Genomic DNA, 25,346 nt, shown 5'->3' on the forward strand with positions numbered 1-25,346 from the left:
GTTAAGAGATATTTGGGTTTTAGTGAAACGGAGCCAGAACGGTTTCTGGATTCCCTGTTCCGACTTTGAAAATTCATTATAAATTAACCAAAACTAATTAGGAGTCATACCATATATGTATAAATTCCTCTTTGAGTCTAGTTTCCATAGAAACAAACGGAACCAGTATTGAAGCCCTGCACCGGGAGTTATTTGAGTTGTAACGCATGAAGATCAGTGTAGTCGGCCCCTGTAATATGGGAGACTTTAACTAATAAACTGTACTAATTGGCTTGACCAAAAATTCTAGAAAAAAATCTGTAGACGGAAATATGAGTCTAGTTTCAGAAAAAAATTACGAAACTGATTTTCGAGTTCTAAAACTCAAGTTATGATTTTTGAAGCGACTAGTACACAGATTGGCAGCTTGTCTGGAACTTTTCAATAAGTGGTTTGAAGTCTGTTAACACCTCGTGTTCGACTCCGGCGACAGTCTCGGTTCGGGGTGTTACATGCCTCCTCTCGTGCGCGGATGGCATATGCTCTAGCAGGAGCACGGGTCTCGGATCGGACAGCCGTATTAGAGGCTCCTCTCTGATTACCACCCCTACCTCCAGAAATTCTCGGGGGCCTACCTCCAGCCGTCGTTCCACTAGGTCTTGCACCTTGCGTCTTATTCCTCTCATCTAGCTCCGTGCAATCTCTAATGAAGTGGTCCTTCGAACCACATCCATAACAGGCCCTATTAACAAACTTACCCCAACATTCACCTAGGTGTCGTCTTCCACATTGGGGCCATTCAGGTCTCTCTTGACGATTATTGCCCACACTAGCTACCGAAGTAGCTCGAGAGTCCGTCAATGGTCGGGCTCTAATGGAAATTCCCGCAGTCGTCCTCGACTTACTGGTGTCCTCCCTGAACCTCTTTACAGCCGAGAACGGAGCTTTACTCGTCGATCTTTTACGGTAATCTCTTGATTCAAATTCAGCCTTCTTCTTCTCCTTCCCAAGTTCTTCCGCCTTGCAGGCTCGTTCGACTAGTGTCACGAACTCCTTTATCTCCAAAATTCCCACTAGTAACTTTAACTCTTCATTCAATCCTTCTTCAAATCTTTTGCACATCGCAACCTCATCAGCCACACACTCCCGAGCATACCGACTAAGTCTTAGAACTCATGTTCAGTATTGAATCTGATCATCCGGCCTTGCTTGAGTTCCAAGAATTCCTTACGATTACGATCGATGAACTGTTGACTAATGTATTTCTTTCGAAATTCGGATTGAAAGAAATCCCATGTAACTCGTTCATTTGGGACTATGGAAATTAAAGTCCTCCACCAATAGTAAGCTGAGTCTCGCAACAAGGATATAGCACACTTAAGACATTCATCGGGTGTGCATGACAGTTCATCTAACACTCTAATGGTGTTATCGAGCCAGAACTCGGCCTTTTCGGCATCATCAGTAACTATGGCCTTGAACTCCTCCCACGCTTCCTAATCAAGTCCACGGTGGTTTACTCAGCCTCACAGGATTAATGCTGGAGGCATTGCGGGCTCTTGGGGTGGGGTATTTGAATTCGGGAATGGTTGGACAGCCGGATTGGTTCGGGCATATTGCGCGACCCACTCATTCATCATGGTGAAGAAGGCTTGTTTCGCCCCTTCATTTTGATTATTCGCGGATGACTGAGGCTCAACAGGCGGTGTCCCTTGCGCGGGAGCAGCCGCTACACTTTCAACGTCATCCGCCAAGGGTCTCTCTACCCCGGGTTCCATTTGCTACCTAAGACAAAAATTTCAACCGTCAGAAGTCATCACATTATTAAGCACTAACAATTTGGCATGTATAGCTAGACTCACACGCGCTATGGTAGTCCTAGAACCGACTAAACCATAGCTCTGATACCAATTAAATGTAACACCCCAAACCCGTGACCGTCACCGGATTTGAACACGTGGTGTTATCGGGCTTACTTCCCTTATTACTCTTTTTGAAACATTTGTTTTCTGTTCCAGGCAGGCTAGCTAACTGCGCCACTGTCGCCTTAAAAATCATATCTCGAGTTTCAAAACTCGGAAATTGATTCCGTAAATTTTCCCTGAATTTAGACTCATATATCCATCCATGGATTTATTTCTAGCATTTTTGGTCAGGCCAATTAGTACAGTTTATTAGTTAAAGTCACCCATGTTACAGGGGTCGACTACACTGACCTTCGCGCATTACAACTTGAATATCTCTCTGTACAGGGCTCTAATACTGGTGACGTTTGTTTCTAATGAAACTAGACTCAAAATGGAATCTTCACATATAAGGCATGACTTCTAATTCTTTCTGGATAATTTATAGTAAATTTTCAAAGTCAAGACAGGGGATCCAGAAAGCGTTCTGGCCCTGTCTCACGAGAACTTTAATATCTCTCAGTATACTGCTCATATGGTTGTTTCGTTTCGTCCATATGAAAATAGATTCATCAAGGTTAAATTTCATAATTTATTCACTATTTAATTCTACTTCTACTATTTTTAGTGATTTTTCAATCTCATATCACTGCTGCTGTCCGCAACAGTTACTGCAGTAGACTATGCCAATTTCATGAATCTTTCCTTGACCTTACTAATCATCCATCATACATGACACAAATTATGGCCACCTTATCAAAATTAAAGTTTCTAAGACTCGTGCCTATAGGTTCTAGCATCCCACTCAACGACCACATAGGCCATTTTCACATGGCTTAAAGTTTACAACCCACAATTCAACAAAACATAATAGCCTATACATGCCAAATGTTCTCCTAGTTCAACTACGAAGACAATACCAAAAGATTTCCAGCCGGTGTGATGACTTCAACGCGGTTCCGAGCACGCAAACAATACGAGTCCAAGAGACCTAAAAGGGTGACAAGAAAACACCTAGTGAGTTTATAACTCAGTAAGTCATAAGCATTCAACCACCATCCATTAATAAAGTTATCGAACATGAAACAATAAGCGAGGCTAGGTACTCATCCATACCGAAACTATACCATAATTCCTCGGACCTTTCGGTTCAATCTCATACCAAGTCATACATCCACATTTCATATTCTACACAATAAGATATTTGAGGCATTTTCACACACTAACTCATTTTCACCACAATCACACAATTGCAATCATCACATAGATTTAAAGCTTACCAAGCTCAACCCCGAGCATGAACATATTGCCTATTCGTCATGAGCTCAAGGTACTTACCCGATCCGCTGTCCGGGATTAACTCGATAATGTCGCACACTCAGTGCCAATTGTAATGCAAGAGCATATAGTGAATCCGCACACTTAGTGCTATATACATTCAGCTCGCACACTTAGTGCTATATAATCAAACTCGCACACTTAGTGCTGTACAATTTTAAACCCGCACACTTAGTGCCAATCTTGTCACCGTGTCCATTTATACCCGCACACTTAGTGCCGAGACCAATACCTTATGCATTTTGCTGCCTTTATACATTCAACAATGGCATCATTCCATACACATACATTTCCATTTACACATCAACTCATTTAAACACATTTGCATATATATTATGATCATTTAAATCAACACCAAATATATGCTTAATGACTTACCTCGTGTTGGGTAAAATAGTTCCAAGTAGGCTACTCGATGACCTTCGTCTTTCCCTTGCTTGATTCTCCTTCTTTGACTCCTTGAGCTTGATCAATAAATCAACTAGTTTAACCATCTTGCTAAACATTAATAATTCAACTACACATGCATATGTATGCTTGTATATTCGGCAACCATTCTTACTAATCACCCATTTGGTCGATTATACACATAACCGAATATGCACCAAAAACTTGATTCAACATCACCTACATACTCACCCTAATGGCGAATATAATTGCAATTTTACAAACATTCTCCAACAATTTATTCTTTAAACAAACACATTTATCATTTACTTCATAACCAAAACATCATGTGCAACATATATACACACATAGGTGCAAGGCCGAATTTCAAGGTGTCCATAACCATCCAAAACACAAATTTTAACTATCATGCAAGAAGCATAAACCATGCTCATGAGCATACCATGGCGAATACCTCACACACCATACCCCTTTTAAATTTTTGGTCATGGTTAAACAAAGGACTCAATGCCCTACTCAAGAATACTAAAAAGAAATTTCAAGAGTAGTCAATCCATCATTACATGCATCATTAGCAAGCTTCACATTTAGCATGCAATGGCCTCAACACAATATCAACCTTGGCCAAAGACCATTTCCATGGCATAACAAGGATTTGAACCATGGCTAACATGAACATCAAGTTAGCAACTAAAACATGCATGAATCTCATGACACAACCTCATACATACCTTAATCTTGATGCAAGTATAGCCAAATCTCCTTCTAGATCTCTTCTAAACCAAGAAATGGAGCAAAAATCCTTCCTTTTTCCCTTAGTATTTTCGGCCAAAGAATTTAGAATGGATGAACAAAAATTTTTTTCTCCTTTCTTTTTCCTCTACTCACGGCAACAAGGGGGGGCATCCATGCTCATTTTTTTTTTGTTCATTTCTTTAATGCTAGTCTTTATTTTATGACTTCCTACATACACCACTAGCAAAACATGTTGGAAACATGTTCCCTTGCCCATAACCTTGTCATGGCCGGCCACTCCTCCTTAGGAAGTGGATTATTTGACATGCAACTCCACCTTTTTGTTAACATGCACTAATAAGCCATTTAAAATTAGCCTATCATATTTCCCCATGTTTCACATTGATCCCTATTTAATAATTTCTCATACAATTGGTAAAATTAGAGAATGAAACTTCCACATATGCATGCACACACATAGTAAGCATAGAATATAACAATTAATTGTTTTTATGACTCGGTTTAGTGGTCCCGAAACCACTTTCCGACTAGGGTCAATTTAGGGCTGTCACACACTTATTGACTTGATGAGAATAACTAAGTGTTACATATCAGCTAATGTTTCAATTTGAACTGAAGTCCCATTAGGAAAACTTGTTAGACTAATTAATGGAGGCAGATGCTCTTATGTAACACCCTTCGCCCATATCTGACACCGGGACCTGGTTCAAGGTGTTACTTGACTTAACTCAACCAACTATACAAAATCGGGCCATAAAATTTTGATAATTTCTTTTCATAAGCAATATGTTCCTTCAATGGGCTTACGAGGCCAAAAACATACATTCGAGATGATTTAGACTTAACTGAGAACTTAAGAAAAACTTGGAGAAATTCATGTCTTAGGGTTCCACACGCCCGTGTGACTCAGGACACGCCCACATCCTCAACTCGTGTGCAACACTGACTTTAGGGCACGGTCATGACACACGCCCGTGTGGCCTACTCGTGGGCAATACTGACTTATTGACACGGCTATGGCACACGCTCGTATGGCCTAACCGTGGACAATATTGATTTAAAAGTTTAAGTGCAGGGGGACGCATGACCATAACACACACCCATGGGGGTGAGCTATGTGTCACACACAGTCTAAACACAAGCCCATGTGTCTTGCCCGTGTGGACAAACTAGGCTATCTTCCAAGCCATTTGTTACCCCTTTTGCACAACCTACATAAGATTATTTCAATATGCTAATTCCATCCTAAAAGACATCAATTCATCCATAGAAGGAATATCGTATACATTTACTAAAATGAATAATAGCCATTATCTAGGCTTAATACAAAATGAAGGGCTTTTATCTTAAGCCAATATACATAAACAATTTCACAATAATACAACTCCTAGTCTAGCCCTATACATGCCATAATCAAAATATAAATCCAAGCTGCATCAGAGTATTACGATGATAGTGTGATCGATATCTCGACTTCAAGGGATCCTCGAGCAAAATCGCAATACTGAAAGAAAAGGGAAAGGAAAGAGAGTAAGCATAAAGCTTAGTAAGTTGCATATAAATATATATTTACAACAACAACTTCACCATTTATCAATTATGCTCATAGCTTAAAGGTAAATATAAACTGGGCTTACTCATTACCATCAAGTCAAATCATATTTTCTAATAGAGCTCATTACTCATGCATACCAAAAAGGTACTTGTAACACTTACAACATTATTATACTTTCCTTATTAAATCTCTTTCTTAACTCTTAAAGTTGAACCTTTTGGAATACTACTTGATATTCTATATGCGTCAAACATGGGTTAAGTTGCCACTGTCATGTCCCAGACATGGTCTTACGTTGGCTATCTCCATCGAGCCCGATGCCATGTCCCAGACATGGTCTTACTCTATCTCTCATGTATACGTGCTGATGCATGTCCCAGACATGTCTTACACTAGCACAAAACTTAGCCGATGCATGTCGCAGACACGTCTTACACTAGATAACATCATCGAGGCCGATGCATGTCCCAGACATGTCTTACACTGGCACTCACCTCTACGCCGATGCCATGTCCCAGACGTGGTCTTACACGGGTTATCATGATGCGACTGCATGTTCTAGACACGTCTTACACCAGCCATCGTCTCAATGTCGATGCCATGCCCCAGACATGGTCTTATACTGGCACTCATATAACCCAACGTCATGGCATGAATATCCGGTTTGTTTCCTGGGGTTCTTACTGGATCTTTCGACTTTCTCAATCATAAATACATATACTTAGTTCCAATTCTAGAAATTTATGCTATATCAAATCAATAACAATCGAATACATGCATTAATAATATAGTTGTATTATTTACATATAACTTACCTCGGTTTACAAAAAGTACTTGACTAAACTACTTAATCGGATTGCTTGGCTTTGCCCCAGTCTAGGCTCGATTTTGGAAAATCCTGATCTATAATAACAAAATGCACTCATTCAATCATTAAACACAATTAGGCTATCTAAATTTTACATCTTTGGTAAAATGGCCATTTTGCCCCTAGACTTTAGCAAAATGACCATTTTACCCCCATGCTCAAAAATTGATTTTTATCAAATTTCTTCGTATTTTAAGCCTAGCTAAACTCTTTTAACCACTAGAGCAACCCCAAATTCTCACTATTTCACACACTTATTACTTAATTTGCAACTTATGCAAAATAGTCCCTATAAGTGTTTTCATGCTAACACCCTTCATAAAAGTTATTTATAACACAACTAGGACTCATATTCCTCCATAAAAACTCATCATATACCAAAAATACATCCATGTCAAAATCCTAAACTCTTGACCATTTTGTAAGATATCACCCTCATTTGAAAGCTCATGCTTCAAGGGTCTCAAAAATGTAAAAATCTTGAAGAAAACTAATTAAAATCACTTACTTATCAGTGCTTTAAGTTGCTGAAGATTTTTGAGCTTTCAAACCTCAATATTTGATGATATTTTCGGTCAACAAGGAAGAAAGAGTGAGGGAAAAATAAAAACTAGGCTTTTAGGCATTAATTTATTACATATGAGGTCATCAAAATACCTAACATGTTGACCACCCATTTTCTTGTCTTATGGCAGGCCAACCCATTCCAATAGGGTCTAAATGCCCTTTAAATACTCCTAATTTTAATTCTCTAGCTACTTGGCACCTTTGGATACTAAAATGTAACTTTTGCCTTTTATGCGATTTAATCCTTTTTCGCAATCGGGATTGAAAATATTAAAATTAACTCAAAAAAATTTTCATGCACTAATATAACCATATTATAACCTCATAAAAATAATAAAAATAATTTTTCTATCTTCGAATTTGTGGTCCCGAGACCACTGTTCTGACTAGGCCCTAAATCGGGTTGTTACACTTGAAGAGACCTAAGGCATAACTAATAATTAAAACTCTAGAAGGGATTCACGTACTTAAAAATGAAAGAAATGAAAATAAAGAGATCTTGATAAGTTATGTCAATACAAGAAAATATAGAACCATGAAATAGAATTTTTTTTACAACGATTTTGCATGCAATAGTTTTATTGAGATAATAAAAGAAAATGATAATTTTGAATAAATTTGTCAAAAAATATATACATGGAATAGATTGACCAAAATAGAAAGACGTAACTCATGTACAGTTAAATTTGTAGAGGTTTTGGACCACTAGTCTAGATATCTAAAGGTATAAAGCTAGTGAGGCTACAAATGAAGTAGTTTTACAAAAACGAAATAAGAAATTTGAAGTTTTTCAGTAATTCCTGACATTGGTTATGAAAAGATATAATATTATTTTGTGGTGGATGCAATAATCTTTAAATATATTATTAAACTGGCTATTCATGAAACATTTAACTTGCGTCTAATGTTTAACAACCCGAAAGTCAATGTTTTCGAAAACTCCAATTTTGGGACTCCATTTCAGTAAACCAAATATTTACAGAGTTATTTTAGAAGTGAATTGAATTTTGAATAAGAAATTTTACTAAATTAGTGATTAATTTAAGTAGAAGGACTAAATTGTAAAAGTGGTTAAAGTTCAAATTGCCAAAGAAGTGGTAATTAAAAGTAAGGGACAAGGATCAAGTTAGCAATTAGACCATGATTGTTAATAAGGGTAGAGGACGGTGGCTAGCTATATGATTTATGGAAGGGCTAAAAGAGTAATTAAATAAATAATGGAAAAATAAATTAAAGCTTAACAAATAAACTTAGTGGATGCAAAGTGTCGCACCTGGTTTTCTCTCATGCCCCAAAATTAAAGTTAGGAGTTATTTAAATAGAATGATAAGATGGCAACCTTCACTGGAAATTTTGGGAATTTTGTAATTGATTGGTAAATAGTTAAGTTTCCATTCTTGTAACACCCCTAACCAGTATCCGTTACCGGAATAGGGTTACAGAGTATTACCGGAGTTTACAGAACAATTACAGATAATTCATGTTAATTACTATTCATTTTCAAAACTAGTCATATTGTCCCTTGAATATACCAATGGTGGCTTACAGTTAAAGAGGGCACCCAACCCGACTGGTTGACCTGAGAATTGTTCAAGACTGCATTCTAAGGAAAATATGTGGACACTAGTTATGTGGATGGCCGGAGGAGAAAGTTTCTGAATTTGACTCAAGGGGATAAATCTGTGGCTGAATACGAAGCTGAATTTTTGTGACTCAGTCGTTATGTGCGTGGGATAGTGGCAACTGAATATGAGTGCTATGTTCATTTCAAAGATGGTCTCAAAGATAGTCTACCGATTTTGATAGCTCCACAGAGGGAGGGAGATTTTTCTACTTTAGTGGACAAGGTGAAGATTGTAGAGGATGTGAAGCGCGCTGAGTGCCAAAACAGTGAAAAGGAAAGGGGTAGGAACAAGAGGGATTCGGAGCCCTCAAGCCCATTTTTGAGGCCTAAGAAAAAGCCCAGAGTTGATGGGTCTGCCAGAGTTGAGACCCCTGTTGCTGTTATTAGACCACAACCCTGTGTTAATTGTGGGAGGCACCATCAAGGCGAGTGCTAGAGAAAGATTGGGGCATGTTTTAGGTGTGGGTCTTTGGATCACCATATTAGAGATTGTCCACAGTGGCCCAATCAAATGCAAGCTATTGGTACGGACACTGTTCAACCGCCAAAAGGTGTTCAGCAGCCACTGAGAGGCCGTGGTTAGGCCAGGGGCAGAAATGGTATGGGTCATGGTCGTAGAGCAGAAACCAGAGGTGCTAGTTATACTTAGGCAAGGCAGCCATCACTAGTTTATGTTGCACATCACTGAGAGGACGGAGACGCCCCAAATGTTGATACGGGTATGTTCTTTATCCATAATGTACCTTATGTTGCACTGATTGATGTTGGATCAATGTATTCCTATATATAACATGTACGTACTTGGGACCCTGAGTTTAATGGTTGAAAGCACCGTGAGTGAGGTTACTGAGTCCACTAGTGGCAGATTTACCTTTGGAAGACCAAGGAGTTATCTTCTTGGCGGAGTTGATGGAACTCCCTTTTGGAGAATTTGACCGAATACTGGGCATGGACTGGTTGGTTAAGGAACAAGTGAATTTGGATTGTGCTAACACTTAGGTTAAATGTGGTAGTGTTTTGGAATTAAAGTGTACAGCAGGAGCTTAGTGGGGTGGTCTGTATATGCGACTGATCTGATAGTTGGAAATTTGGGGATGAAATTTATTTAAGGAGGGGTGAGTTGTAATACCCCGAATTTTGGTCCTAGTGTTAAGTCTTGAGTGGGTGCAGTTAGGAGACTGCACATAAATGTTTAGTCATGCAAGAAAGTGACACAAATGCATGTTTGTTTCAGTGGTTAAGTGCTCTGAGAAGAGTCTGAGAAGTCTTGAGTTCAAGCCTTTGCTTTTGTAGAATTTTGATTTTACTTGATTAAAACCCCGTCTCTACTCAGTAGGCTTCTTAAATAAATGTTGGTAAAACATGTCATAAAAACCCTGCTAGTCTAGTGGTAAGTGGCGTGTAGAGTGTGCAAGGGGTCTGAGGTTCGAATCCCTACTTGTGCAAATGGAGATTATTTTTGTTGGCGGCCATGGGAAGAGGTTGTGTTTGACCAAAACACCAAAAGTTTGAACAAAATTGTTGTTAGCCAAATCTGAGGAGAGAATTATGAGGAATTTCGATTGTATGAATTGGTGGACAGGAGGGAATTAAGGAGAAAATCGAGCAAGTTCTAATTTGAAGGAGAGTTGTGCTTGGTTTAAACTCTGGCACTCAATGTTTCAGTTGTGTGGGAGTGTAGAGTGTTTAGTGTGTAGAAGGCTGACCAAATAGGAGGAGTTCTTGTTGTCAAAATTCGTCTATGGTAATTGGTGCCGAAAATGGTTCTACTTTAGGTGCCGTTTGGTGGATTAGCTAACTAGGTGTCGACTTTGTTCTCAATACCTCGGGTTGGTAGCTTCCTTTCTTTTGTTTTGTTTGCTTTAGCTGAATACTACTTTTTGTTTCTCCTTCTTTCTTCTTCTCTTTTCTCCATTAAGCCGAACGCCTTGATCAAGTGGCTGACCCTTTTCTTTTTCTTTCGGCTCTTCTTGGTTCCTTCTCTCTTAGGCTAAGTCCTGTGTTGGCCGAATACCCATACGCTCCCCCTCTCAAAATCCTTTTGTTCTTCTTACTTTGGCCGAATCTCCTTGTTTTATTGTGATGAAATTCATTTGATTTATTAGTAAGTGTATGTTACAATCGCCTTATTATTTTTTTCCTAGTCGAATATCCCTTTCTCTTTTCTCTCGATTCCTTCAGCTTTTATCGAGTTTTCCCTTACATTGATTAAAGTCGAATATTTTCTTCTCTTCCCCTCTTCTGCTTTCGATTTCTCTTAAAAGGACACAATCGGCTTTGGTGTTCTTCTATTTCTTTGGCCAAATATTTGGTGTTCCCATTCTTTCTTTCTCTCAACAATTTTCCTTCTCCTAAGCAGTGGGTTCTGTCTAGCGCAAGTTGCTGTCAGTTGGTAAGTATTTTGGGTAAGGGTAGAAATTTGTCTCAAGCGTTGTAAGTATGTTGTTTTTAATCTGTTAAGGTGCTAATCCTTTCTATGTCAAATGTTATTGTGGCAGTGCCAAATTGTGTTGGACTTGGTTTACTTGCAGAGTTATAAGACTTCATTGGTTGAGGCAGTGGAAGTAAGTGTCTGTAATGAGTTTGTTTGGTAACTGTTGTGGTATTAAGCATGACTATCGCTAGTCATGAATTTGTCAATTGTTGTAGGTGTAATTCATCTCAAGAAGGGTTGCATACCTAGAATCCTAACAGGTGTGTAATCACACTGTTATAAGCATAGATCGACAAAATCCAGAAAAGTATGATTGTTGACACTACATGGCATATGCTCGCTTGTGTGGTAATCCGATCGCATAAAACGTGGGCGTTCAATCGTAGAGGCCACCATAAGCGATTTCATGGGCTTAGGCCGTGTGGGTCCCACAAGCTCGTGGGCCCCACACAGGTAAACCACACAGACGTGTGGAGATTATTCGACCAGGCTGTGTAATTCACACAGCTAAGGCCATTATTGGGATATGTGGGTTGTATGAGCGTGTGGGCCCACATGTGCTCGCAATATGGGCTGTGGGCCTATTATCACCGATTGACTATTAAGGTTGCGTGGGTGTTACGTGATATTTGTGACAGGTTTTAAATATTTATAATGAATCATTCTTGAAACTAACTATTATCACAATGAAGGCAAGTGTACCTATCGAACAATAGTATAGCTTTAGCAAGACCGAATTATCGAACCCAAAGGTACTAAAAGTACTAGTATCAACTTTCTTTTTATTATCTAGCCTAAAAAAAATAAAAGGGTTTTGTTTATCTAACTAATTAATTAAACTAAGAAATCACAGAAAAGAAATTTGGGGAAAATACTTTTGGAAAATTCAATTGATTAAGACAATACCTAAGGAAAAATCCACCTAGACTTCACTTGTTATTTGACTCTGAATCGGATGATTTATTCATTCAACTTATTCCGTAGAGATCCCTAAGTTATATTATTATCTCTCTCGAGACTAACAATGTCTAACCCTAGATTGAATAATTGAAATCTCTTTCTAATTAACGCCCTAGGATTGCATTAACTCGATCTATGGATCCCCTTATTAGGTTTCACCCTAATCCAGCAAAATCTTGTCACCCTATCTCTAGGCGCGCAACCAACTTCGCTTAATTATGACAAATTTACTCTTAGACAGGGTCTATTCCTACTTTGAATAAGAGCTTAACTTGATTCAATATCCTGGAATATCAAAACAAGAATTAAGAAAACATAATTAAGAACAAGTCCAATATTTATCATACAATTCAGATAATAATAACAAGATCCGTCTTAGGTTTCATTCCCCTGAGGTATTTAGGGGTTTTAGTTCATACTAATGAAAGACCACATCTCAAAAGAATAAAAATAACAAAACATAAGAAAAACAAAACAACAGAGGGAATCTGAAGGGAGATCTTCAGTCTTGATGGTGAATCCGGCTTCTGAGATGGATCAATCGGTTTTCTTTGAGCAATTCCTTGCTTCCTCCTGTGTCTCCCCCCTCTTCTCCTCTTCTAGGGTGTATTTATAGGCTTTAGAATGCCTAAGAGCCCTCAAAAGTGGCCTTTTCGAAATAGCACTCTGCTTGGGCTTGACAGGGACACGCCCGTGTGTGATTACTTCAGGCCATGGTCAAGCCTGTTAAATAGGCACGGGCGTGTGGTCTACCCATGTGAGTCATGCTTCAATTCTGCCAAATTGACACGACCGTGTGGTCTGCCTGTGTGAGGAAGTCCAAGCCATGTTGATTTCGTACGTTGGCCTATTTTCTCTGTTTTTGACCCGTTTCTCGTTCCTTTCACTCTCCTATGCTCACCTAAGTATAAAACATGAAATTAAGGCATTAGGAGCATCGAATTCACCAAATATAAGGAAAAATCATCCATAAAATGTGCTAAGCATGGGATAGAAATATGTATAAATTACGGTTTATCAACGGGTGGCCCAAGACGACTGTGAACCTACTATTGGGCTGGTAAGTGTACTCGGACCCTTATTTTTGTAAATGACTGATATACCCCTATATGATGTATGACTATTTGAGCATGTCATTTTTACTATATATACATTCATATTATGTTGTATTGCATGAGGTGGGATATATGATATTGAAGGAAGTGTACTGAAAGGCTATAAGCCTATTACTAGAAGCTCTATTGCAAATACTGTTATAGTGCCACAATCGATTCTACTTGGTGTGTAGGGATGGGTGGGTCGATTTTATCCCCACATGGTGTGTAGGGTTGGTACGGAAATGGTGTGTAGAGGCTAGATTGGGTAGGATTTTCTGATTGTATATTGTACTAATTCTGTAATGGGCTTAGGCCCCACTGATACTGTTACTGAAATGGGCTTAGGCCCACACTATTTCTGATTCTGAAATGGGCTAAGGCCCTAACTGAAACTGAAAGGGCTTAGGCCCAAATTGTGTTTGCTCTAATTATTTGCTTATATGGGATTACACACTGAGTTTTTGTAAACTCACCCTTTTGCTAATCTGCGCAGGTAATCCTTTGGCAGATTGGTGTTGCGAAGGACTCGAAAGTGGCCACACAACAGCTTACGCTTCTGTATTTATCTTTTAAATTATAAGTAGTTAATTTGGGTATTTTTATGTAATAAGGCCTCTCTGGATTTTATTTTTAATTTGGGGGAACTTATATTTGTTTTGCTTTAATAATGCCAGCAGTAGGATAAACACGCGGGTTTTCAAAAAGCAAATGTTTTCAAAAATATCACGAATACGTAAATGGTTTTAAGAGCTACCACAAGAAAACAATGTTTTACAAGTAAATGCTAGCACGCAACTGTTTAAAAAATCTTCCGCTACAAATGAGATTTTGAAATTAATAACAGTTTAGATCAAAGAGGCTTAATAAAGATTGGCCTTTTCAAATGATATTATGCTTTACGAAAAATACTTTGATGTGACATCGCTAGATTCGGCCATAACATCCAAGTGGGTTTGGGATGTTACATCCTCACTAAAGATTCACTCATAGCACTCAAAGTGTTTAAGGTTTAAATAATGTGCACTCAACAATCAAACGAGAAATCTTATTACCATAGGCTTACTTGAAAATCAAATCTCCACCATTGTAAATGAGACGACACACTAATCAATAGGTCTTTACAAGGTTGTAATGGGGCTTAGCTTAATGTTAGAAAAGTGGGTTATAATGAAGAGTCGAGTAGATAAGTTACCAAAATTAGAAAAAAATCAGTTGCTGAATTAAAAGAATTCACATCAACAAGAAATATCACAAATGGAATTGATCTTTTCAACATAATATGAAACTAATTATTCAAGCTCAATTAAATATATATTTTTTGATATATTTTTCTTTTTTTTAAACAAAATAAAATTTAGCAATTCAAATAAAGAAACATAGTTAGGCAACTAACCAAATCAAATCTTGACAAAAAGGGAGTCAATGAAAAGGATAATTTTTACAACATAGATATGGGTTATGGGTTAACATTAACGGGTTAGAAAAAAATGTGTTAGGATCAACGGGGTTTACTAAGGGTTAATTCAATTGGTAAGCTTTTTACAGGTTAAGTAGGTTAAATCCTAAGTACCCCTATCATCTTAGTATATCAAATCAATAATGTGGTCTCAACATGCATAATCAAAGCAAGTTCTAGAACTCCAAATCAAGTTGACATACACACAACCAAAAATAAAATGAGCAAGAAATAGAATATATGCTCTGTAGGCTCAAAAGCTCACAAAAAATTATGGTTTTAATGTCAAACTTGAAAATTTAAAATTTCAAAATAATTTTTCAGTTCAGGGAGACTATCCCATGTCTTAAAGTATAAATCACACAATGCACAAAAATCCAAAAATAATTTTTTAGTTCAGGGAGACTATCTCATGTCTTAAAGTATGAATCACACAATGCACAAAAATCCACAAATTATTCCAAAACTAAATCAATAAAAACTCCAAATTGAAAGAAATTACTTCAATGTTAGGTTCGAGAGAATTAATGAAACAAAAACAATAATTCAGGGGCTATGTCGCATAAACATATAAAATCTCCCCCACACTTAAAATGTACATTGCCCTTAATGTACAAACAATTAAAATCACATAATAAGTACAATATCATAAGGAGGAAAAGAACTAAAACTGCCCTGAATTTGGATGAATTCATCAGAATATTGAAAATCAAAATTATGGGCGATTCTAAATGAAATGCATGTTTCTGAGCAAACTAATAAGAAAATAGGAAAAAAATGAATAAGAAGATAAAGATATAAAAAAAATAGAAAAACAACCGAAAAAGCAATAAAAGTACAATGCATAATAAAATAAAATAAACAAAAACAAAAGTATAGACAAAAAATAAAAGACAAAAACAAAAACATAAATAAAAATAAATAAAATATAAAAGTAAATGAAATCACTTTGGTTGGGATAAAAAGGAAACAAAAGAATAAGAAAACTAGAGAAAAATATGGCCATGTGCTAGGCCATGTGAGCCACATGGCCGTGTGGTCAGGTCATGTGCGCCACATGGCCATGTGGAATCACCCAGACCGTGTGTTATTCAAAAATAGAAAAAATAAGCCTAGAAACCACACAACAATGTGCCAAGCCATGTGCGATTCTCTTTCACTTCTCCCACGCCTCTGTGCGAGCTCGTGTGAGCCACACGGTCTACCACAAGCCCGTGTGACAGGCTGTGTGTCTCACACAACCATATCTCCAGCCCGTGTAACTCTCTGTGCTCATGTGGGTCAAATTAAAATTGGAAAAATTAGTTCCAGTATGCATACGACCTAAAACGCGCTTGTGTGTCCAAGCCATGTGGATCACCTCAAACCATGTGGACCACTTTTTTTTTTTCAAAAATTCTTTTTCAAATTCCTTTTTGACATTTTTTTTCAAAAGTTTTTTTTTCAATTTCTTTTTCATTTTTTTTTAAATCAAATATTTTTTCGAAAATTTCTTTTTTTTTCTTTTCAATTTTTTCAATTTTTTTTTCAAAATAACATGAAAGTAAAATAAATAAATAAAAACAAAAACACTCGGTTTGTCTCTCGAGAAGTGCTTAACTAAAGTCTAAGCTCGACTTCCCTTTTTAAGCTCATAGTTAGGTTGGATCTTGGAGGAGGAGCTCCTCTCTCTCATTATCAGTATTACCACCAAAAGAAAGTTTGTGATGATGACTGTTTACCTTGAATGTGTCGTAATCAAGGTGTGTTACCACATTAGTTCCGTATGGAAATACGATTTTACCAAACATGGGTCAGACCCTTTTAACTTGAACTTTGAAGGAAAAATTCGTGGATCTAATTTTTCCAACAACACTTTGTCCCCAACTTTGAATTGGTTCATCCTCTTTATGCACATCATGGTGTTGCTTGTTACTTCCCTTTTCTTTCTTGGTTTCTCATCAACCCTCGTTCGCCATTCATCTAGGTCATCGAGCTACACCATTCGCTCTTTACTCATCCTTTGAGTTATATCGCTTTGAATAAAATATGGCTCCAACACTGTAACACCCCGAACCCGAGACCGTTTCCGGTGTCGGACACGAGGGGTTAACAAGCCAAAACCACTTATATCACCGACCAACTTGATATTCCCAGGCAAGCTGGAAAACTGCGTCACTGCTGCCTTAAAAAGCATATCTCGAGTTTCAAAACTCCGAAACTAATTCCGTAAATTTTCCCTGAATTTAGACTCATATATCCATCCATGGATTTATTTCTAGAATTTTTGGTCGGGCCGATTGGTACAGTTTATTAGTTAAAGTCACCCATGTTACAGGGGTCAACTACACTGACCTTTGCGCGTTACAACTTGAATATCTCTCTGTACAGGGATTTAATACTGGTGCTGTTTGTTTCTAATGAAACTAGACTCAAAATGGAATCTGCACATATAAGGCACGACTTCTAATTCTTTCTGGATAATTTGTAGTAAATTTTCAAAGTCGCGACAGGGGTCCCAGAAACCGTTCTGGCCCTGTCTCACGAGAACTTTAATATCTCCCGGTATACTATTCATATGATCGTTTCGTTACTTTCATATGAAAATAGACTCGTCAAGGTTCGATCGCATAATTTATTCACTATTTAACACCATTCCTAAAAATTTTGGTGATTTTTCACATCCACATCACTGCAGCTAGCAGCCTCTGTTTTTAAGGTAGGCTTTACCTATATTGTAGTTCCCATGGACCAACTATAGTCTAGTCATACTTAGGTCCACATATGATCATATTTAGCCATTCCAATGGCTGATCATGTGACCAACTCTCTCATTCCAAACCATAATCACATCATGAAACCAAATATAATTACAAACCACATATGGTCAAATTCCATACTCCACTTTTACGAACCATTTTCGCATGGCCGCACACATATACATCACAAAGTACTTAAAAACAACCGAGGGTGGTCCTATACATGCCATATCCAAAACTCAACTAAAGGAGTACCAAAAAGGGCTTTGATAGTGTGGCTGGCTTCAACTTCTATGATCCCGAATCCGATCGCTAACGAGCAAAATCTATAAACAGAGAAACAAAGAAACGGAGTAAGCAATTTATGCTTAGTAAGTTTCGAGCCATAATACACACACAACCAAAGCATAGCATTCAAGTAGCTAAACAATAATTCATATGCACAACTTCTCAAAGACATGCTTACTTCACAATCCCAACTCTTATATTCATACACTAATAACGGCTTAGTCAAGGCCGATAACTCATTTATCATCGGAGCGAATCGCACATACACTTACTCATAGTGTGCAAAGCACACGAAACGTACCTTGTTGTTAGGAATTTCACAAGCGTATTAACTGAAAATTTTTACAGCAAGTTCAAAGTTCTCGAATCACATACCTTCGGAGTTTATCCGGATATAGCTACTCGTTCAAACGCCGGGACATAGCCCGGTTATGGTAACCCGCACAAATGCCTTCGGGACTTAACCGGATATCACAACTCGCACAATTGCCTTGGGCTTAGCTTTGGATATCATAACTCGCACAATTGCCTTGGGCTTAGCCCGATATCACTCGAACATTCATACACATCTTTGTTTCAATTTCATAACACAACTTTTATGCACAATTCACTTAGCAAAAATATCATTTCGGCTCAATGGCCACATACAAAGGCACAATTTCGATTGCTTATTACTTCATTCACTCGAATCAAAATCTAAGTTTCGATACTCAAAAACTTACCTCGAACGTGGTCGAACGATTTCGATGGCTATTCGACGACTTTTTCCTTCCCCTTATCGGATTTAGCTCCCCTTTGCTCTTGAGCTTAATTTAACAAATAAATTGGTTTTATCATTTGAGCATCGAAGAGAATTCAAGATACCTAGCCAATATATATACTCATTAGGCATCAAAGTCGCATATATACGAAATCACGAATCGAACTCAACACATTAGTTAATATTCCTCTTAGCGAATTTTCTAAGCCAAGAATAAGCATCAATATGCTTGCCTCTAACCGAATGCATGCACACCAATTTCCCCTCATGTGGCGAATATGCATGTCCATGTTGAGGCCAATTATGCACTTAATACCACACAAAACAGCATGCATTTTACTAACTAATGCATTACATATTGTAGCTCAATACACATCTCTCATGTACTTCATAACCGAAACATCATCACAAGCAAATACATACCTTGAAATAGTATATATGTCATGCCAATACATCATGTGCAAACATGTATACACATATAGGTGCAAGGCCGAATCTCAAGGGGTTCATACCCATCCAAACACAAAATTTTTTTACCAATCAAGTAACAAGCATAAATCATGCTCATGAGTGCACCATGGCCGAATACATCACAACCATACCCTTTCAACTTCGGTCATGGTTAAACAAAGAATTCAATGTCCTACTCGAGAACACTAAAAAGAAATTTCAAGAGTAGTCAATCCATCATTACATGCATCATCAACAAGCTTCACATTTAGCATGCAATGGCTTTAACACAATATCAACCTTGGCCAAATACCATTTTTCATGGCATAGCAAGGATTTGAACCATGGCTAACATGCTCATCAAGTTAGCAACCAAAACAAGCATGAATCTCATGACACAACCTCAACATACCTTAATCTTGATGCAAGTATAGCCAAATCTCCTTCTAGATCTCTTCTAAACCAAGCATGAAGCAAAAATCCTCCCTTTTTCCTTAGTATTTTCGGCCAAAGAAGAGAAAAATGGATGAACAAAATTTTTCTTTTCTCTTCCACAATGCACGGCAAGGGGGGGTTTCACTCACACACACACATTTTTTTTTTCTTTCTTCAATACCCATACTTATTTGTTTATTGTTTCTCCCTAGTGCACCAACAAAACATGTTTCATGACATGTTTAGCCCATGATTCCTTGTCATGGCCGGCCATTACAACTTGGGGGGGGGAATTTGACATGCAAGTCCTCCCCTTTGACTACATGCACTATTAGGTCCTTATAGATTAGCCTTTCACTTTTCAAAAGTGTCACACAAGTCCTACTAACTGAATTCACATGCAATCGGCTAAATCGGATCTTGAAATTTTCACACATTCATAATTACATATTCTAGACAATAAATTTTACATTCAAACATTTCGGTGACTCGGTTTAGCGGTCCCGAAACCACTTCCCAGCTAGGGTCAATTTTGGGCTGTCACAAACACGTTTTCATGAGGGATTTCCTACAAAGAACATTGAGTCACATGATTACTAGCATTAACAGAACAATTAGTATCATCTCGCTTACTAGGGACTTTAACAAAATCACGTGCTTGAAGAGTAATCTTTTCATCACCTACTCAAAGTTGTTGGAACATCTTATAAGGCATGAAATTTATACTATCTCCCAAATTAGCCAAAGTTTTTTCAACATTTAAACTACCAATGAGACAAAAAATAGTAAAACTCCTTGGATCATTATGTTTGTTGGGTAGTTTGTTTTAGAGAATGGTCGAGCAAACTGTATTGAGCTCCACATTCGACAAGTCATCTAACTTCCTTTTATTTGTTAACAGCTCCTTTAAAAGTTTTACATACTTTGGCATCTGCGAAAGGGCTTCAACAAATGGTAAGTTAATGTGAATTTTTTTTAAGAGTTAAAGAAATTTACTATATTGTTCTTTTATGTGGTCTCTCTTCAATGCTGCTTATGCTTTTTCTTACTCTCTTCAACCTCATCACTTTTCACAACAGCTTCTAGCTTTGACTTCTTTTCAGACTTGACTAACCCTTCCATGCTTCAAATATTGATTGCGTAGATTTGCTCCTTTAGGTTAGTTTCAATGTTGATAGGTAAGCTACCTTGTGGTCTTTCCAAAACAAGTTAGGTAAGGTGTCTGATTTGATTTTCAAGTCCTTGATTTGATGCTTTCTGATTTTTCAAAGCTGACTCAGTGTTTTGAAATCAAGTTTGTGACACCAAAATAAATTTAGCCAACATCTCTTCAAGGTTCGATTTCTTCTCTTACTGATAAGGCTGCTGAAAACCTGAAGTGGGTTATGACATTTGATTATCTTGATTACCCTAAGAGAAATTTGGATGGTTCCTCCAACCTCTATTATAACTATTGCTATAGGGGTTATTGTAAGATCTAGAATTATTACCTATAAAGTTGACTTGCTCATGCTCCATGTTAGACTTGAAGGGTGAATATTCTGAATTAATCATTCCCACTCCATTCGCATCACACTGCATCATCAAATTCACTCGCCTAGAAAAATTCAAACAATAATTTTCTTACCAAGAGCTACAACCTAAATTGATAACATAGAAACTGCATTAATATTAAAAACACTCGTTGCTTTAATCGGTTTCATTCTCATGACTTGCCACTAATAGTTATTCAATGCTATCTCCTCAATAAACTCTTGAGCTGCCTCAGGTGTTTTGTTATTCTATGTTCCACCAGCTACTGTATCAATCATCTGTCTAGTTGAAGGATTCAAACCATTGTAGAAGGTTTGAACTTGCAACAACAAAGGTAACCCATGAGGAGGGCACCTTCTCAACAGATCCTTGAATCTCTCTCATGCATCATATAATATCTCTAAATCAATTTGAGCAAAAAAAGAGATGTTGTTCCTCAACTTAGCATGTTTTAGCCGGTGGGAGGTATTTAAACATAAACTTCTTAATCATCTGATCCCAAGTTGTGATAAAACCTTGTGGCAATGAATTTAACCACCATTTTGCCTTGCTCTTAAAAGAGAATAGGAACAATTGTAAGCGTGTGATGTCATTAGTAGTGCCATTAATCTTGAAAGTTTCGCAAGCCTCTAGAAAGTTGGCCAAATGAGTATTTGAATCTTCATCTTGCAAACCATCAAATTGAGCATACTATTGTACCATCTAAATTGTGTTCGGCTTTAGCTCAAAGTTGTTTGCAGCAATGGTGGGTCTCACAATACTCGATTCAGACCCAATCAGAGTGGGCTTAGCATAATCATACATAGTATGAGGAGCAGGAGCTGTAGGAGGTAGCTGTGTAACACCACTAACCCGTATCCGTCATTGGGATAGGGTTACGGAGCATTACCAGAGTTTATAGAATAATTTCATTTAATTCATGTAATTTACTATTCATATCTAAAACTAATCATATTGTCCCTTATATGGACCCTCGAGGCCATGTAACACCTCTAACCTGTACCCATTGCCGGAACAGGGTTTTGAAGCATTACCAGAACATTCAAAACATTTTTCCATTAATCTACATAAATTACTATTCATTTATAGAGATCAACCATAATGTTCCTTGATTGGGCCCTCGAGGCCCAATACAGGCATTAGAATCGAATCGGGACTTAATCGAGACCTCTAAGAATTTTTGCGACTTTTCAAAATTTTTCCAAGGTACAAGGCTCACATGCCCGTGTGGTCCAAGGGACATGTGCATGTGATCCTGGGACACGCCGGTGTTGGAGGCTGTGTTTGGCCCCGTGTAACTCTCTGACTTGCACACACAGCCATGCCACACGACCATGTGCTAGGCCGTGTGGTTAATTAATTTAATTCGAAATTAGGTACAAGTTTCACATGGCCAAGACACACGCCTATGTCTAGGCTGTGTGGCACACACAGTTGAGAAACACACCTGTGTCTCTGCTCATGTGCCCAATTCTGAGCATTCTATTTCTCAAAATTAAGGTGCAGGGGACACATGGCCTAACCACATGCCCATGTTACCAGGCCGTGTGTCACACACGCCCGTGTGGACAAAATGAAGCCATTTCTAGCTTCATTTCTCACCCAAAATGTAACGCCCCCACGCCCGAAACCGTCGCCGAAGTCGAGCTTGAGGGGTTACCGAACATAATTTATCAAATTAAGAACTTCAAATCATTTGTTTCTACATTCACAGCTTTCTAGCTACCCGCATCACAGTTACAAGAAAAATAATATCTCGAGTTACGAAACTTGAAATCAAGATCCGTAAATTTTCCCTAAATCTAGACTCATATATATATTTACTAATTGTATTCTAGAATTTTTGGTTGGGCCAATTAGTACAGTTTATTAGTTAAAGTCTCCCCTGTTTTAGGGTTTGACTGCTCTGATATCTGTGTATTACGAATCAGATATCTCTCTATACAGAATTTCAATGACTACAAGGTTTGTTTCTGTTAAACCTAAACTCAATAAGGAATCTTTACATATAAAGAATGACTTCTAATTATTTTTTTATAATTTATTATGAATTTTTAAAATCAAAATAGAGGATCCAGAAATCACTCTAGACCTGTTTCACAAGGTTTCAAATATCTCGTAAAGCATAATTTATATGCCTATTATTTTTTATCCATATGAAAATAGACTCATTAAGCTTCAATTTCATAACTTGCTCATCATTTAATTCCATTTATACTATTTTTAGTGATTTTTCAAATTCATGTCATTGCTGCAGCAATATTCTATTTTAAGGCAAACTTCATCTTTTCATGAGTTGTTATGAACTAGATAACCTATTAAACTTCCATGATCCCAAACATGATCTAAATTTAACCATCACCATGACTTATCAATATCAAACATTTTCTCAACCAATCATGGCCATATCATAAAATTATTTACACAAAATAAGTATATTGCTATACAAGCCATACTTAAGTTTTACAAGCCATTTACCCAGATGAAAGTCCTTTGGATAGTGTGATCGAACCTTCGACCCGTCCCGATTCCCGAGCTGGCTTGTTCAAAACTACAGTAAATAAAGAGGAGGGAGTAAGCATAAATACTTAGTAAGTTCATATGTAAATAACAAGTAACATAACAATACAAATATACCAAACAACTTTAGCATGGTATCACCAAAACATATATCACATTTCTAAACATCATTCATCATCTTACCACCTTATCGTTGTTGTATCTATTTTCAACCCGAGGGTTAAGAACATACCTGTCCACAGTGTTCATTTCACAACACTTACCAAAACGTCGCTTGCACCTTAAGTGTTCTTCCATTTCACTAGAAATTTCACCCGTTGAACACATCGGAATACAACTCGGATACACGGATAATTTGCACATAAGTGCCTCATATGTAATAAAGAAATCATGAAACCTGCCCCTAAGTGAACTCGGACTCAACTCAACGAGCTCGGGCGTTCGCATCCATAAGTGAACTCGGACTCAACTCAATGAGTTCAGATGCCTAGTTACATTTCACGAACTCGGACTCAACTCAACGAGTTCGGACATTCGCATCCATAAGTGAACTCGGACTCAACTCAACGAGTTCGGATGCTCAACCATCCTAGTGACATGTCACTTGTATCCTAATCTATTCCTAAGATTCAAATGGGATTTTCCTCGAACACATATCCTTGCCATCTTCCGTAAAATACCAAAACCAATACTCGGTAGTACTTTATATTTAACAATTAATACACATAATTTGCATTTTATTAGAAAATAACCACAAAGCATATATTTCATAATAAAAATCAGCATATCATATAATTAACATCAATAACTTAAAAATAACAATTATGCTACATTATTTACACATGAACTTACCTTGGTACCAAAATATAAAGATTTTGCAATTTAGTCTACAATCTTTTCTTTTCCTCGATCGTGACTTGAATCTCGTTTCTCTTGATCTATAATGCCAAATTAATCTTCTTTAATACATTCATTCATCAAAACAGCATTTAATACGAACTTTGGAAAAATTACACTTTTGCCCCTAAAATTTTGCATAATTACACTTTTGCCCCTAGGCTCGGGAATTAAACTTTATTCCTTATTGTTATGTTTTATAACATGCTGATCATTTTTCCCTTCATGGCAACATCAAATTCTTACTCTAACATATTCTTGTGACTATTAGGTATTTTTGCCGATTAAGCCCTTTTACTCGTTTTCACTCAAAACCGAGTAGCACAAGTTGTCTAACATAATTTAAAACCCCATATTTTATCATAAAACATCAAAATACACAAATTTCACCTATGGGTATTTTTCCAAATATAAACCCTAGGTTGAATTATTGCTAACATAAGCTACCGGGATTCCAAAAACGTAAAGAACATTAAAAACGGGGCTTGGAATCACTTACTATGGAGCTTGGAAGCTTGAAACAAACCCTAACTATGGATAACCCTTAAAATTTCGGCCTAATGGAGAAGATGGACAAAAATTGGCTTTTAATTTTGTTTTTAATTCATTTTAATAACTAAATGACCAAAATGCCCTTACTACTAAACTTTCCAAAAATTCCATCCATGTCCAATTTTTGTCCATAGACTTAGAAATTGGTCAAATTGTTATTTAAGACCTCCTAATTAATATTTTAATGCAATTTCATACTAAAAACTTCTAGAATGCAAATTTTGCAA

The 25,346-nt window shown here is 37.4% G+C and overlaps 1 non-coding gene across 1 annotated transcript; it reads left to right on the forward strand.

The window, feature by feature from the left end:
- The first annotated feature begins 21,486 nt into the window (after nucleotides 1–21,486).
- Nucleotides 21,487–21,593, forward strand: LOC128286013 (small nucleolar RNA R71). The gene has a single exon (XR_008276560.1). It is a non-coding gene; the product is annotated as a small nucleolar RNA R71 (small nucleolar RNA).
- The last annotated feature ends 3,753 nt before the right edge of the window (nucleotides 21,594–25,346 follow it).

This window comes from Gossypium arboreum, chromosome 12, assembly GCF_025698485.1.
Source record: "Gossypium arboreum isolate Shixiya-1 chromosome 12, ASM2569848v2, whole genome shotgun sequence".
NCBI lineage: Eukaryota > Viridiplantae > Streptophyta > Magnoliopsida > Malvales > Malvaceae > Gossypium > Gossypium arboreum.